General features: G+C 40.4%; 1 protein-coding gene across 1 annotated transcript in view; it reads left to right on the top strand.

Annotated features, from left to right (window-relative positions):
* The first annotated feature begins 10,884 nt into the window (after positions 1-10,884).
* The window catches only part of ZBTB5 (zinc finger and BTB domain containing 5), a 43,955-nt gene continuing 37,778 nt past the window's right edge, over positions 10,885-17,061 (top strand). The window contains 1 exon segment of the mRNA XM_021004548.2: positions 10,885-10,969. The gene's annotated coding sequence lies outside the window, so the exon portion shown is untranslated.

Genomic DNA, 17,061 nt, shown 5'->3' with positions numbered 1-17,061 from the left:
AGAGGACCCAGAAAAGAATCTTGCTTAGAGGAGGCATTGTGCCTTATAAGGAGCAGTTTGTGGCTATCACAGAAAGACACTAGGGCCCAGTCGTGCTGGAGCTATAGGTTGCCTTGGGGATATGTCAACAATTAATGTGCATTTTTTCAGGTCTAGGTAACTAACCCATTTAATTTTTTAATTGTTTACTTTTTAAATTCATTTTTTAAAAAATTTGAGTTCTGAATTCTCTGCCTCTCTCCAACCTCCCTCCTACCCATTATGAAGGCAAGACATGTGATATCAATTATATGTATGAAATTATGCAAAACATATTTCCATGTTAGCCCTGTTGCAAAAACAACACCAACAAAAATAAAGAAAGTAAAAAAAGTTATGCTTCAATCTTCATTCAGACTCCATCAGTTCTTTCTCTGGGTGTGAATAGCATTTTTCATCATAAGTCCTTCAGAATTATCTTGGATCATTGTATTACTGGGAATAGCTAAGTCATTCACAGTTGCTCATTGTATAATATTACTGTTACTATGTCTAACGTTTTCCTGATTCTGTACACTTCACTTTGCATCAATTCATGTAAGTCTTTCCAGGTTTTTCTAAAACTATCCTACTCATCATTTCTTATAGCACAATAGTACTCCATCACAACCATACACTACAACTTGTTTAGCCCTTCCTCAAATGGTGGACATCCCCTCGGTTTTCAATTCTTTGCCACCACAAAAGAGTTGCTACAAATATTTTTGTACATATAGGTCCTTTTCCTTTTCCTTTGATCTCTTTGGGATACAGACCTAGTAGCAGTATTGCTGGGTCAAAGGGTATGCACACTTTTATAGTCTTTTGGGCATAGTACCAAATTGATCTCTGGAATGGTTGGATCAGTTCACAATTACATCAACAATACATTAGTGTCCCAATTTTTCCACATACCCTCCAACGTTTGTCATTTTCCTTTCCAGTAATGTTAGCCAATCTGATAGGTGTGATGTGGTACCTGAGAGTTGTCTTAATTTGTATATTTCTAGTCAATAGTGATTCAGAGCATTTTTTTAATATGACTACAGAGAACTTTGATTTCTTTGTCTGAAAACTGCCTGTTTACATATGACCATTTATTAGTTGGGAAGTGACTTGTAATTTTATAAATTTGACTCAGTTCTCTATCAGTTTGAGAAATGAGGCCTTTATCAGAGAAACTTGCAATTTTCCCTAAAATTTTTCCTAAAATTCCCTGCAAATTTCCTAAAGTTTTCCCTAGCTTCCTGCTTTCCTCCTAATTTTGGCTGCATTGATTTTGTTTGTGCAAAAACTTTTTAACTTAATCTAATCAGTTATCCGTTTTATATCCTGCTATCCTCTCTTTCTCTTATTTTGTCATGAACTCTTCCTTCTTAATTACATGTAAAGATAGTTTTCAACATTTACTTTTATAAGATTTTGAGTTCCAAAAAATTTACCCCCTCTTTTTCTTCCCTTCCCCCCTCCCCAAGACAGCAAACAATCTGATATAGGCTATGCATGTACAATCATATTAAGCTTATTTTCACATTAGTCGTGTTGTGAATGAATAACCAGAAAAAGGCAAAAACCACGAGAAAAAAAAAAGAGAGAGAGAGACAGAGAGAGAAAATAGTATGCTTTAATCTGCATTCAGAATCCAATAGTTCTTTCCCTGGATGTGCATAACATTTTCCATTGTGAGTCTTTTGGAACTGTCTTAGGTCATTGTATTTCTGAGAAGAGCTAAGTTTATCATAGTTGATCACCGCTCACTGTTGCTGTTACTGTGTACAATGCATGAACTCTTCCCTTATCCATAGATCTAACAGGTAAGATATTCCATGCTCCCCTAATTTGCTTATGATATCACCATTTATGCATAAATTATGCACCCATTTTGACCTTATCTTGGTAAACAGCACGAGATGTTGGTCTATACCTAGTTTCTTCTGAACTACTTTCCAGTTTTCCCAGAAATTTTTGTCATATAGTGAATTCTTATACCAAAAGCATGAATCTTTGGGTTTATCAAACACTGGATTACTATGGTCATTCACTACCATGCATTGTATGCCTAATCTATTCCACTGACCCACCACTCTATTAGCCAGTACCAGATTGTTTTTGATGATTATTGCTTTGTAATACAGTTTGAGATCTGGTCCTGCTAGGAGACCTTCCTTCACATTTTTTTTTCCATTTATTCCCTTGATATTTTTGACCTTTTGTTCTTCCAGATGAATTTTGTTATTATTTTTTCTAGCTCTATAAAACACCTTTTGGTAGTTTGATTGGTATGGCACTGAACGAGTAAATTAATCTTGATAAAATTGTCATTTTTATTATATTGGCTTGGCCTACCTATGAGCAATTAATATTTCTCCAATTGTTTAGATCTATCTTCATTAGTGTTAAAAGTGTTTTGAATTGTATTTAACTCCTGGGTTTATCTTGGCAGGTAGACTCCAAGTAATTTATATTGCCTGCAGTTATTTTAAATGAAATTTCTCTTTCTTAATCTGTTGCTACTGAACTTGTTGGTAATATATAGCAATGCTATATGGGTTACATGAGTTTATTTTTTATCCTGCAACTTTGCTGACCTTGTTAATTGTTTCAGCTAGTTTTTTTAGTTGATTCTCTAGGATTCTCTAAGCATACCATCATATCATCTGCAAAAAGCAATAGTTCTGTTTTCTCATTGCCTGTTCTAATTCCTTCAATTTCTTTTTCTTCTCTTATTGCTATAGCTAGCATTCCTAGTGCAATATTGAACAAGAATGATGACAATAGGCATCATTGATTCACCCCTGATCTTATTAGTAAGGCTCCTAGCTTATCCCTATTACAAGTAATGCTTGCTGATGGTTTTAGATAGCTACTTATTTTACATTTTTATTTTTAGGCAATTGGGGTTAAGTGACTTGCCCAGGGTCACACAGCTAGTAAGTGTCAAGTATTTGGTCTGAGGCCAGATTTAAATTTAGGCCCTCCTGACTATCTGTTATGCCCCCTAGCTGTCCCTCATAGCTACTTATTCTAAGGAAAACTCCATTTATTCCTATCCTTTCTGGTGTTTTTTTTATAGGAATGGGCATTTATTTTACCAAAAGCTTTTTCTGCATCTATTGAAATAATCATATGATTTTTGTTGTTTTTATTATTGATATTGTCAATTATGCTGATAGTTTTCCTAATCTTGAACAAGCTCTACATTCCTGGAATAAATCCCACTTGATCATAATATATAATCTTTGTGCTGTATTGCTATAACCTTTCTTCAATGTGCATTTTTTTAAAGGCAATTGGGGTTAAGTGACTTACCCAGCCAGTAAGTGTCAAGTGTTTGGTCTGAGGCTGGATTTGAACTCAGGTCCTCCTGACTTCAGGGCCAGTGCTCTATCCACTGTGCCACCTAGCTGCCCCTTCAATGGCATTTTGAAGACATCTATTATGTACCAGGAACAGTGCTAAACACTGGGGACACAAAAAAAAAAACCAAAACAACAAACCCAAAACAAAAACAAAAAAACTGTGCTTTCAAGTAGCTCACAGGAGACATGCAAATAACTATGTGCAGACAAGATATAGAAAGGATAATTTGCAAATGATCTTTGAGGGAAATCACTGGCATTAAGGAGGATCAGGAAGAATTCTTCCAGAAAGTGATGTTTTAGCTAGGACCTCATAGAAGTCAGGAAAGCCAGGAGTTGAAGATAAAGAAGGAGAGAATTCCAGGTATGGGGAGAGCCACCAAAATGTTTAGAGTTTAGAGAGGAAGTATTTGTACAAGAAACAGCAAGCTGGCACTGTTACAAATGCAGAGTACCTGGGAGGAATACACATGGAAAGGTAGGAAGGGGCTAGGCTAGGTCATAGACTATGAAGCTTAACAGAGAATTATGTATTTGATCCTGGAGTAGGTAGAGAGCAACTGGATTTTATTGAATGGGGAAGGGGGTAATATGTATAGTCCTGCCCTTTAGGAAGTTCAATTTGAGAGATTCTTGGAGGATGGAGTGGAGGGGGGAAGAGATTTGGGGCAACCAGTAGCTATTGCGATAACCCAGATGGGAGTGATAAAGGTTTGTATTAGAGCGGAGGCAGTGTCAAAGGAAAGGAATGTACAAGAGATATACTTAGAAACAACAGGATTTGGCAAAAGCAGATTAGACATGATGGGGTGAGAAAGAGTGAGAAGTCAAGGATAACATATAAATTGTGAGTCTGAGTGATTGGGAGGTTGGTTGTAACATCAAAAGTAATAGGAAGGTTAGGAAGAGAAGAAGGCTTGGGGGGGGAAAGATAATGAGTCCGGTTTTGGACATGTTGAGGTTAAGATGTCAACAGTCCCAATAGGACAGGCAGAATTTAGGTATTTGGGTAGAATTGTCATTTATTGTCATAACAGGAAGTTGAAGATATGAGACCGAAGGTTAGAGCTTTGTAAATAGATCTGATAACCATCTACATAGAGCTGATAATTGAGTACATGAAAGTTGATGAAGATCCAACAAAGGAGACTGAGAAGGTGTGGTCAATCAGGCAGAAGGAGATAATGTCGTGAAAACTTAGAAAAAGGAAAGTATCAAGGAGAAGAAGGTCATTAACATTGTGAAAGGCTGCAGAGAGGTTGAGAAGGATGAGGATTGAGAAAAGGCCATTATATTGGGTAATTAAATGATCATTGGCAACTTTGGAGACAGTGGTTTTAGCTGAATGATGAGGTCAAAAACCAGAAAGACTGCAGGATTAAGAGGGGAGAGGAAGTGGAGGCATGGATTATAAATAGTCTTTTCAAGCAGTTTAACCTACTTGAAAGCATTTTTTTTGTTTTTGTTTTGGGTTTGTTGTTTTGGGTTTTTTTTTTTGTATCCCCAGTGTTTAGCACTGTTCCTGGTACATAATACATGTCTTCAGAATGTACATTGAAGGGGCAGCTAGGTGGCACAGTGGATAGAGCACTGGCCCGGAAGTCAGGAGGACTTGAGTTCAAATCCGCCTCAGACCAATGGAGGAGAGATATGAGATAATAGCTAGTAGGGATTAAAGGATCAAGTGAGGGCTTTTTGAGGTGAGGGGGATATAAGCATGTTTGTACGCAGTAGGCAAGCAGTCAATAGCCTGGGAGAGATTGAAGATTAGTTACAGAGTAGGGATCATAAGAGAAGACTTGTCTCTTCATTTGAGACTGAGGTCAAGGAGGATATAATAGTGGAAGGCATCTAAAAGATGTGAGATGAAGAAGAGGGGAGGAGAGGGAGCCCTTGGTGAATGGCCTCAATTTTTTCCAGTGTAATATGAAACAAAGTTCTCAGCTAAAAGGGTGGGGAATGAAGGAACTGTGGGAAGTTTGAGGACAGATGAAAAGTTTTGAAAAAGCTTCTGTAGTGATTGGAATTAGTCAACTGCAGAAGTGTAAAAGGATTGACTTGCCTTAGTAACGGCCCAGTTGAGATTATGTAACATAGATTTGTGTGGACCCTGTCACCATAGTTTTATGATAATCTTTAGCACATGAGAAGGAGAAAGACAGAAGATGGAAGTAATTAATACAAGGCTGAAATGCAAGATTGGTGACAGGATAAGGGGGCAAATAATTCAAGAGAACAGGATGGTGTGGAGTTGAACTGGTTTACCAAAGAGTCAAGATAAGAAAGGGAGGATGGTTCAGGGACGATGACCTGGGAAAGAACTGATGGGACTTGGTAAAGGTGAGAGTGAAGAACAAAGTTTGGGGCTGCAAGGCAGAGGGCCAGGTAGAATGACAATGGATCATAGTCAGATAAGGGAATTTCAGAGTTTGTGAACGTGGAAATAGAACACTTATGGGTGAGGGCAAGATCAAGAGATTTCTCTCTGTGCAGCTGTGGCAGAGTAGAGGGAAATTTCACAGAAAATGAGTAAGATGATGAACTGGGAGGTTAGGGTGTTTGATAGAGTATATCAAATTTTGCAGTTCCTTGGTATCAGGGCAACAGAGATAGATTGTGAGCCTGAACTTATCTGAGGAAAGAAGGAGAGAGTCTGGAAGTTGGTAGATAATAGCTACCAGTCTTAATTGGATGATAAATATGGATTGTATGAACCTCAAAGGAGAAGAGGTTACTGAATGTAGAGAGCCTGAAAGTGGAAACAGAACAAAGAGTATCCCAATTCCCCCATCACCACAATCAGTGAGTAGGAGGGCGGGGACAATGCTATGAGTGAAAGTGGATTCAGTGCTGAAAAAGGTAGCCAGTAAATCTGTGTTATCAGGAGGTATCCTGGTCTCAGGGAGTATAAGAAGATGGAGGGAATTTGAAAGGAAAAGGTTTAAGGCGAAAGTAAGTTTGTTACCTATGGAACAGGTATTTCAGAAAGCACAATGGAAAGGATGGGTATCTCTAGAGTGGGACATTGGGAAGATTAGGTTGAAGGGAATGGGGAACAAGGGAGCTGTTGAGGGGAAAAAGAGAATGAGGTTTGAAGAGTTCAGAATCACTGGGATGTGAAGGACATTATGAGGTATAACATGGAAATACCCAAGGATTTATTAATAGGCTCTGAGGCCAATCATACTTATCAGCATATAGAAATTTCAATAACTAGCTTATTATATGCTTTGAGCATAAGCTCATGGTATCTAAATGACCTCTGAGCGCCAAATGGAGTGTTAGGATTTCTTCTATGGGGCTCTCATTACATCAGCAAGAAGGAGACAATTGGTATTTTACAGTGGTCAAAAGGAAAGGTAAAGGTTTACATTTCAGAGGTAAACTTGTAAATTTATAGCAGGCAGAGAGGAAAGAGGTTTACATATCAAAGATATCAGAAAGGACAGATCTTTATCAGGTAAAATAATAACCTGATCAGCAAATACTAAAGGATTGCTCGGGAATTGGCAAACTAATCAAGATATGCTTATCATCAGTAAATAGAATTAATAAAGCTGAGTCAGACAATCCTTTATCTTTGACTATTTAATCACCTGAGTTAAACTTTTGAAGGTCTCAGCTAAATTCCCCAAAGCATCAACTAAGTATATGGCCTGCTTTTAGCAAAATGGCAGCTACACTAAAATTTCCTTAATCTTTTAGTTCAGGTAGGTAAGCATTGTCCCTAGGGGTTCGGTCTAAGGGTAGAATCATCCTAGGGCTTAGGCAGATGTGTGTGTGTGTGTGTGTGTGTGTGTGTGTGTGTGTGTGTGTGTGTGAGAGAGAGAGAGAGAGAGAGAGAGAGAGAGAGAGAGAGAGAGAGAGAGAGAGAAAGAAAGAGAAGAGTGAGTGTGAGTGTGTATGTGAGTATGGTGTGTGTGTATGTGGTGGTGGCGGTGATTCTCCTTCCCAGGGAATCAAGACAACTAGTGTGGAAGGAATGTTCCCTATGTGTATTTGATTGCCCACTTTTCCTGTTGATGCTATGTTTATTTGTGAGAGAACAAGCCCAAGGCTTAAAGGGAAAATTTTTTTGCTACTTTTCTCATCATACCATTTCAATAAATGCTTTTGTCTTAGGCAAATGGTATCCTCAGGATGACTAGTGAAAAGTACATACATACCTTGGTGGGGGCTTTGACTTACATTTTAAGAACATAGACCTACAGAATATCTTGACTCTGGGGTAGTCATCCTTGGGGTACCTAAAACTTGTAAGTGAGAGTTGGGGTGTAGCCCAAAGAACTACATGTGAAATATTGTACACTAATGTTTTTCTATGTTAAACTCTAGATTGAGCTAAGAGAAACTCAAGAAAGCACAGCAACAGGTTTTCTAGATTTCCGGATTAGGTCTTGCCAACATCTGGGTGAAGACTGAAGGAAGTTTAGGATAGTTTGAGTGAGTTCCAAGCGCCATCTAGTAGTTTATGGTGAGACTGCACTGTAGCTAATCTAGACCCTGGGAAGCTCAAGGGTGGTCATTGACTTGTCTTTTTAAAACTTCTTTCAGGGCTATGTAAAGTGCAGGTGCTCAGATACAGAGGAAAACTATCAGCACTAACACCAAAATACAACCTTTATATTTATTAATTGCATAATACTATAATAGGCACTGGAGATACAAAGAAAAAGATGAATCAGTTTCTGCCCTCAAAGAGTTTACATTCTTTGGGTAGCGGAGGGGAACCTGTACATGCTGCAACACACGAAGATGAGAATAATTCTAGGTAATTAGAAGAGAAAGGGGGCACTTAGGTTTTTTTTTCTTTTTAAGTGTCTATTTCCTTTTTTAAAAAAAACTTTTAGTCCATGCTCCATGAAGAATTGCCAAAGTGATATTCATGAAGTGTAGGTCTTACCATGTCACTCCCCTGCTCCGTAAACTCCAGTGGCTCTCTATTACCTCTGGGTAGTATGGGTAAATGTCCCAGTAGACATTTAAGGTCCTTTACGACCTGGCTCCAACCTACCTTTTCGGGTTTATTAATCATTACCTCTTTCCAGGCACTGTACCTCTAGTCAAATTGGCCCACCTGCATCCAGTCACATATAGCACGCCATCTGTCCATGCTGTGCCTTTGCAAGAGTTGTCCCCCATGCCTGGAATGGACTCTCCCCACCTCGATTTTTAAGAATCACTAGCATTCTTGAAAGCTCAGTTCAAGTGCTACTTGCTACTTGAAGACTTTCCCCAACTGCTAATTCCTCATGCTATTTCCAACTGCTTTTTCCCTTTCTCCATTTTGATTTAACCTAATCTACACTATCAAAGCCTCAGGAAATGCTACCCAATTATTCTGCTCTCCTTCAGTAACCAAAGCAACTTTCTTTGTCAGCAAGAATTGTCCTTGCTTTTATATTTGTATCGTCCCTCCTGACTCCTCCTCCTCAGCACAGTGCTTTTAAGCACTTAATGAATGTTTTTCATTCAATCTTTGTAAAATGGGGATAAAAATATCACCCACTTCACTAAAGTGTTGTGAAGATCCAATGGAATAATACACGCAAAGAAGTTTGCAAATCTTAGAGCTCTATATAGATGCTAGCAATTCCTGTTATATATGCGTACACATATATCAACACCTATAATTATGAATAGCTAATATTTATATGGAGCTTTATGATGATGATGATTATTATCTCCATGTTACAGATGACGTTGAATGAATGAAAAACATTTTTTTAAGTGCTCACTATATGTCAAGAGCTTTCTGGGGATACAAATACAAAAGCTGAGACAGTCCTTGCCCTCAAGGAGCTTACATTCTAATGGAGGAAACACTACATACGGGGGGGGGGAGGGAAGAGGGGGGACAGGTGTTTTAGTATTTTGGTTAGGGATGGTGAGTGGAACCAAACGACAGCCGGTTGTCATTGGCTACCTTGCTGTCCCTGGAACAAAAAACTTCATTTCCCTACTCTGGACGTTTTCATTGGCTGAACTCGACGTCTGGAATGCTTTCCCTCCTGTCTCCACCTTCCTTCAAGATCCAGCCAAAACCCTACCTTTTCTAAACCCTTTTGTTTTCCTTCGGTGGATTAATTCCAACATATCCTTTCTACGTCTAGCGTGTACATAGTTGTTTGCATGTCTCCTCTATTAGACTGTGAGCTCCTTGAAAGCAGGGACAATTTTTTGCCTTTACATCCTCAGCGCTTAGCAAACGGTGTCCGGCACATAGCAAGAGCTTAATAAATGTTTAACTGACACCCATTTGTCATCAGCCACCTTACTATTTCTGGAACAAGAAACTCCAAGCGCTTAATAAATGTTTATTAATTGAATGGTGAGTGGAACAACAGGGCAGCCCAATGACACCGGCCACCTCACAGTTCCTCAAACAAGAAAGAAACTATCCAGCTTAATGAGTGCATATCATCGATGCATGCATGCATGCACACACACACGTATGTACATATACGTTTCCAAAGTCCACAAGGTGGCAACGCATCCCCCAGACTATCCAAAGCTTGAGACTGAGCGCATTCCCGGGCTTGGGGCGGTGTTAATAGGCACATGGGTCATCCCGGATCGAGCGAGTCCGAACCCCGGCGGAGGCCGCCGCAGCCTCAGGGAGAACTGACTTCGCTGCCCGAGGTACCAGCCTTTTGCAAGACCTGGCCCGGGTTCAGCCTCAGGGGCAGCGGCGGCGACTGCGATTGGAGGGGATTAAAAAAAAAAGCCAGCTCCTTCACAGTCAGGATGGATCAATTTATGACTGGCTGCTCTCCTCGGGTCTTGCCCCGGCATCCAATCCTGCAGCCGTTTATTGATAATCTCCCTGTCCAGATAACAGCCCAATGGGGGCATTCTAACTTGGATCGTGATTGGTCGGAGGGAATTCCTCTTCCAGCAGTAGTAAACACACCGCGACTCTCGGGACCTAGGATTGGTTAGCACGGAGGCTCTCCGAGTAAATCACACCAGGTCGGGTCCCTAGCCTCGCCCCGCCCCGGCCCCACCCTCTCCCTCCGGTGATTGGTTGCTGCATGACCGGTGGGGGCGGGGGGAGAGACAGCCGAATGTCACTTCCTGTGGCCGCCGCCGCCTCAGTTTCACGACGCCGCAGAGAGAAGGGACTGGAGAGTGCCGGGGCGGGCGGGGGGGAGGGTAGTCCTGGGGAGGGGGGGTGGGTGGGTGGAGAAGACGAACCCACCCCTGAGGCAGCGGCCGGCCGAGTGACCGCCAGCCCCCCCTTCTTCCTTTACGGCCATACCGAGTCGGAGCTGAGTCGCCGCCGACGAGCGGAGCAGAAGGGGCGGGGCTCGGCTCAGGCAAGGCGACCCCCAGCCGCGGGAGGGGCGGGGAGGGTACGAGGGAGGTGGGGGAGGAGGAGAAAGGAGAGGAGGGAGGCCTCGTGGGGGGGGCGGGGGGAGGCCGGGAGCGCGCTCGAGGCTGCTTCACGCGCGGGCGGGCTCCGGGTGTGCGCGGCAGTTAGGCTGGAGGGACGGGGGGCGGCGTTCGCCGGGGGAGCGCACAAGTGCAAGGAGGGAGGCGCGCGGGCTGGCGGACGGACGGCCTGGCTGTCAGTCGGGCATTGTTCTGGCGTGAGTGTGGTTGTCAGCCTTCCATCCTGAGGGCTTCTCAGGTCCGGCGGGTTCCGCGACTGTGGGGAGGGAGGCAGGCGGGAGGGAGCGACGGACGGTACTTTTGCGCAAGCGCGATGGGAAACAGGCAGCTCTGCTCCAGACACTGGACGGTGGAGGGGGACGAGGAAAGCGAACCCCAAGACCAATATTCAGTGTATTTCTTCTCTTGGGGGGTAGAGGGCCTTCTCCCCACCAAGTGCTGCGGCTTTTAGGCTTCTTTGAGTGAGATTTGGTTAAAACAGAAGGTGATGTGATGTAAGAGAGAGCCTGGTATAGACTATGGACTGGTGGTGAGTAAAGGGTCCGTCTTGTTGGCTGGGTGTGGGTATGGCAGGTTGGCCCCTCATCCTTTCCATCTAGTCTTGTGTTTATCATTTTTTTTTTTCTGGTGAGCAACTGTAACACGTAGGGAATACAGGTTAGAACTGATCTTACTCCTTGCATTGTGAGGGTAAGTTCCATTTTACTCCAAAAGGTGGATGACAAATATTCGGGAAAAGAAAATTTTGAGATTGAATTAAGGCTATTGAATGGCAAGGCCAGCTTGTGGAAATTTTTTTTTAAAGATATATCTTGAATGATAATTTTTAAAAATTCATCAGGATAATTCTTTCATTTGGTACTATTTCTACATCCTAAGTAGAGTCCATTATTGAGCACAGTCGGACTTTTATTTGAATAAAATATTTCTGTGCTGCAGCAGCCTTGGGAAAATGAACAATCTTTGTACTGTTTGTTATTTTGAATGGGATTTCCTGACTTGTTTATGAGGAGGAGCTAATTGTCATTTCCCTAAGCCTTGAGATCCCTGAGGGTGGGAGTGGTTAGTGGTGTTGACTATGGACTGATGGGTAGCCTGTAGGGAAAGTGGAGCAGGGAAACTGTGTTGACTGAGAAGTCCCTGAGTGGAGTGGGGGAGGAGCTGCTACTGCCAGCCCGTCTTCTCAGTGAGTCTCAGCAAAACTTAAAGAAGGGGAAGAACCGTGGTAGTGTCCATTTTGGAAATCTGCCAGGCAAGTCTTAGAGTCCTTTGGAAGGAGAGCTCTGGTAGGTCCCTAACTATTCCTTGGAAGCTCCTGGTGGTAGGGGTTTGGACTGAATATGTGCTGATTCTTAAGATAGTTGTGGGGCTTGTTTTTTGAATGTAGCTGTAATATCAGTATGCTTTCTTGTAAGAGGCAGCATGCTGCAGTGGGTAGAGAGCTGGCTTTGGAGCCAGAAACACCTGGTTTCAAGTCCCACCTCTGAACACATAATGTCTGAATGATTGTGGGCAAGTCTCTTAATGTCTCAGTGCTTTAAGGAAGGACTTAAAACTAGAGAACCTGCAGTGGTAGAGAATGAAATGAAATTTCCAGATCCCTATTATGTTTTTTTCAAATTTTAATTTTTTCAATTGACAAGCATTTATTTCTCTCCTCGTCTTCCTCCCATTGGGGAAAAAAAAAGAAAAGAAAAAGAACATCTTGATGATAAATATACATAGTCCAGCAAAACAAATTCTGGCATTGACCTTATCCAAAAATGAATTTCTCATTCTGCATATAAAATCCATCATCTCTCTGAAGAAGTAGGTAGCATTGTTCCTTAAAAGGAACTCTGGAATCATGGTTGGTAATTTCATAGATCAGAGTTCTTAAGTCTTTCGGAATTGTTTGTTTTTACGATGTTTTTGTTGTATAAAATTATTCACCTTCTTCTGCTCACTTCACTATCAGTTCATACAAGTCTTTCCAGGTTTCTTTGAAACTATCAATTTCATTACATTCATATGCCATAATTTGTTCAGCTATTTCCCATTTGATGGACACTCCCCTAATTTCCCGTTCTTTGCCACTTCAAAAAGTGCTGCTATGTTTTTAGACATATAGATATTTTTCCTTTTTTTCTTTTTCCTTTTTCATTGATTTCTTTGGGGATATATGCCCAATAGTTATCCCTATTCTTATGATATACCTTTTTCTCTTGGGAGCTGAATGGTTGCCTCAAAAGTCCATTTATTTGAATAGTCTACTAGGTTCAGTTATACATTATTCCTTGTCACTAACTTTATAATTTAGCCAAACTGCCCAATCTGCTGTTCTCCTAATAGGAAATTCTGTCTCTCCCCAGATTGCCGTTACAAAGGCTGTCTGATCCTCACATGAAATATTCTTCCTTCTCACCTTTGTCTCTTGGAATCGAGGGCTCCTTTCAAAGTTGAGCTCCAATGCCACCTCCTCCACAAGGTCTTGTTGCTCCAGTTGTTGGTTCCCTCCTCCTCCCCCTCATCATTTTCTGTTTCTTATACTGATGGGTTTGCCAACCTCTTATATTTCCCTGTAGAATATAAGATCTGTTATGTTGATGTGTATTTGTTAGTTGATTTATTTGGTTTGGGTTAATTGTGTTAAAATCTGAAGTCTAAAGAATTGCAATTCAAGAAAATATATATTTTGAGGTCAGTTCTTTCAAAGAGAAATGTTATAGAATGTCATTAGCATGTAGAACAATAATAGTAACTTACTGTTGTATAACTATAGTTTTCAAGTCACTTTTCTTGTAAGTACTTGAAATACTTGTTTAGTAAATTTAAGTCTCTTAACCCCAAGGTAGATAATAAAACTGCTATCCTATTTTAAAAGTGAAGAAACAAGGTGAAGTGACTTGCACTGTTTAATAAAGGTTTGAAATACTTCATGCTTACTGAACTATATGTAAATAGAGTCTAATATTCAACATACTTGCCATAATGTAGTTGCAGATGTCCTCAGACTTGGTAAGATACGTAAATGCCTCACATTCAGTAAGCTATGACAAAGCTTTCTAAACTGTTTGGGAATACGTCTTGACTTTATGTTAGCCGTCCAATTTACTAAAAATTGCATAGTAATAATACTTTTCTTTTTTTATCTAAATGATTCTACATCTTAAAAATCACATGTATTGGTCAGGTTTGGAATAACTAATTTGTGTTAGTGTAGCAGGTGGGATGAAATGTAACACTACACTGCACCTTTTGTTTAAGTATAAATTGAACTTCAAATGTGTTGAATGACCAGCTGTCTCTGCAAAATGAACTATTGCCCTTTAACAGTTGTTTTCATTACTGAATTATGTCTCTTGGGCCTGAGACCCAACTTTTATTTGATTAGGACAACCTTCATCTGGTTACTAATAGCCATTATAATTTCTCTTTGAATATTCAAACAAATTAAGAATAGTCACACAAATTAGGTATAATAGTAATAGCTTACATTTATAGTTTACTGAGTGCCTTCACTTATATTTTCTCATAGCACTTATGTTTTCTGATTTGATCTTAAAACTGTCAAATCAGCAAACATTTATTAAGCCCCTGTTATATGTCAGACATATTACCCTAGGCACTGGGGATAGAAAGACAAAAAGTAAAACAGTCCTTTCCCTCATGTAACTTACTTTCTATTGGAGAGGTAACATGTACATATATAAGTATAAAGAGAATCAAGATGAGACTGTTGATGGTTTAGCCCCAGGGGAAGGCACTAACAGCTTGCAGAATTAAGAAAAGCCTCAGTGTAGAAGGTAGCATTTGGGCTGAACTTTAAAGGAAAGTGCAAGTTCTGAGAGGTGGAGATGAAGAATGGTATATTCCAGGCATGGGAGAGGGCATGTGCAAAGGCAAGAAGATGGGACATGGCACATTGGGTGTGAGGAACAGAAAGTAAGCTAGTTTGGCTGGAGTTCATGAAGTAGAATGAGGTGTATATGTATATATATACATATATACATATATATACATATATGTCATAAGATAGGTTGGAGCCAGGTTGTGAATATTCAAATGCCAAAGAGAGCAGTTTGTATTTGACCCTAAAGGTAACAGTAAGCCAATAACAATAATGATAATGATGATGGTAATGATAATAAGCATTTATATAGCAGCCACTATGTGCCAGGCACTGTGCTATGCTCTTTTCATCTCATTTGATCCTCACAACGTGCAAGCAAGGTAGGTGCTATTAGTATCCCCATTTTACAGTTGAGGAAACTGAGGCAATCAGAGGTTAAGTGACTTGTCCAGGGTCACACAGCTACTAAGTGTCTGAGGTCAAATTTGAACTGTATTCCTGACACCATGCCCAGTGTTCTATCCACTGTGTCACCCAGCTGTCTATCGAATGTTTGAATAGGGAAACTGTTATGATTATACCTGTGCTTTAGGAAAATTACTTTAGTAGTTGTGTTGAAGATAAATTGAAAAGAGGAGAGACTTGAAGCAAGGAGACCAAGTGGCCTATTGCAGTAGTCAAGGTGTGTACTGTTTTATGGGGTGTGGAGTTCTCTGGGTGTGTAACAATGGAGCATATGCTCTGGCAGGTTCTCTCAAACCAGAAAGGCTTCAAATATGTGTTTCTTGTGATTTATGTATGTAGTCTGAGAACCAGCCTACCTCGTTTAGAGAAGCTCATCACCAGGTTGACTAACGAATTCCAGCCACAGCACCTCTCAAAGATTGTCTGCTGAGCTAAGTAAGATATACATGTCTGTTAAATAAGAAATATATGTTGTTGAAGGGAGTGTCCACGCTGATAAATTTGCAGACTCGTAAAATGCTGGAGTAAGATAAAGTGAGAAAGATAGGTCCTGGGCCTTCTCTTCTTTCTCTATAACACGTATCTTGGTAACTTCATTAATTCCCATGGGTTCAATTCCATTTTTATTTAGATATTTAGGGCTTATTATGATTTTTAAATGTCTCCCCTATTAGACTGTGATCTCTTTGAGATCAGAAACTCTCTTTTACCTTTCCTTGTATGCTCAGTACTTAGCATATACCTGGCACATAGTAGCTGCCTAATAAATGTTTGCTGACTGAATTATTTCTCTCTTGAACGCTAGTCCTGCTGAGCTAACACCTACCGTTTACTGGGTATTTCTCCGTGGCTGAACCTTCGGCATCTCAAACGAAACATGTCCAGAGTAGAATTTCTCCCCTAAACCTGTCCCAATTCCATGGTTACCCATTTCCATTGAGGGTACCATTATTCTTCTGGTAACCTAGGTTGACTATCTTAGTCATTCTTGATTCTTCCTTCACTCTCATTTTCCATATCCAGTCAGTTGCCAAGTTTTGTTGATAATACTCCTATAGCATCTCTTGCATTCTCATATGTGTCCTTTTCTTTCTACTTACATAGATGTTAGCCTTGTTGAGCCTCCTTAATTGGTCTCCCTATTTCTAGTTTCTTCCTTCATTAATTCATCTGCCAAAACGTCAGTCCCCTGCTGGGGAATATACAGTGACTCCCCTATTCCCTTTAGGATGAGATTTCAATGTTTCCAGACTTAACTTCATATTACTGCTCTTCATACATTGTACATTCTAGCCAAACTGAACTATTTGTTGTTTTCTGAATTTGTCATTCCACTGCCTAATTCTGTACTTTTGCGTAGGCTTTTTCCCATACCTGGAGTGTTCTTTCTTGTCCCCTGTATTTGTTAGAATACTTAGAACCATCTACTAGAGGAAGCATTTCCTGATACTCCATTGAAGAAAAACATTAATAATGTACTCTTAAGTTTTCAGCACGTCTGCCAGAAACTGTTAATATATCATTCTAAATTCAAGCATATTCTTAAGATGTCCAAATCAGCTGAATCTCTTCATGATCCCAGGACATGGCTCTAAAACAAGACATTTCAAAGTGACATCGGAATTTTGAACAAGGAAACTGTCACAGTATATAAAACACAATTTAGGCTTAATATTTTACTTCATCTAATACAGCAATTCTCAAAGTGTGGTCTGGGGACCCTTGGGGATCAGTGAAACCCTTTCAAGGGATGTGGGAGGACAAAACAATTTTCATAGTAGTATTAAGACAACATTTGCCTTTTTCTCCTATATATTCTCTCATGAGTATACAGTAGAGTTTTCCGAGACATAATGACTTGTGAGTTAAAGATTTAGCTACAAACATGAAGACTGAGTTAATATCTTGTCTGCAGAATTGTACTTTTGCCTTATGAATGGATGAATTTTCAGATAGGGCTAGACTTGGAATATGGGACTTACACATATTGAA

This window comes from Phascolarctos cinereus, unplaced genomic scaffold, assembly GCF_003287225.1.
Source record: "Phascolarctos cinereus isolate Bilbo 61053 unplaced genomic scaffold, phaCin_HiC Scaffold_4;HRSCAF=312, whole genome shotgun sequence".
Classification (NCBI taxonomy): domain Eukaryota; kingdom Metazoa; phylum Chordata; class Mammalia; order Diprotodontia; family Phascolarctidae; genus Phascolarctos; species Phascolarctos cinereus.
Note: the sequence above shows the minus strand (reverse complement) of the source record. Positions and strands in the feature narration are given on the sequence as shown.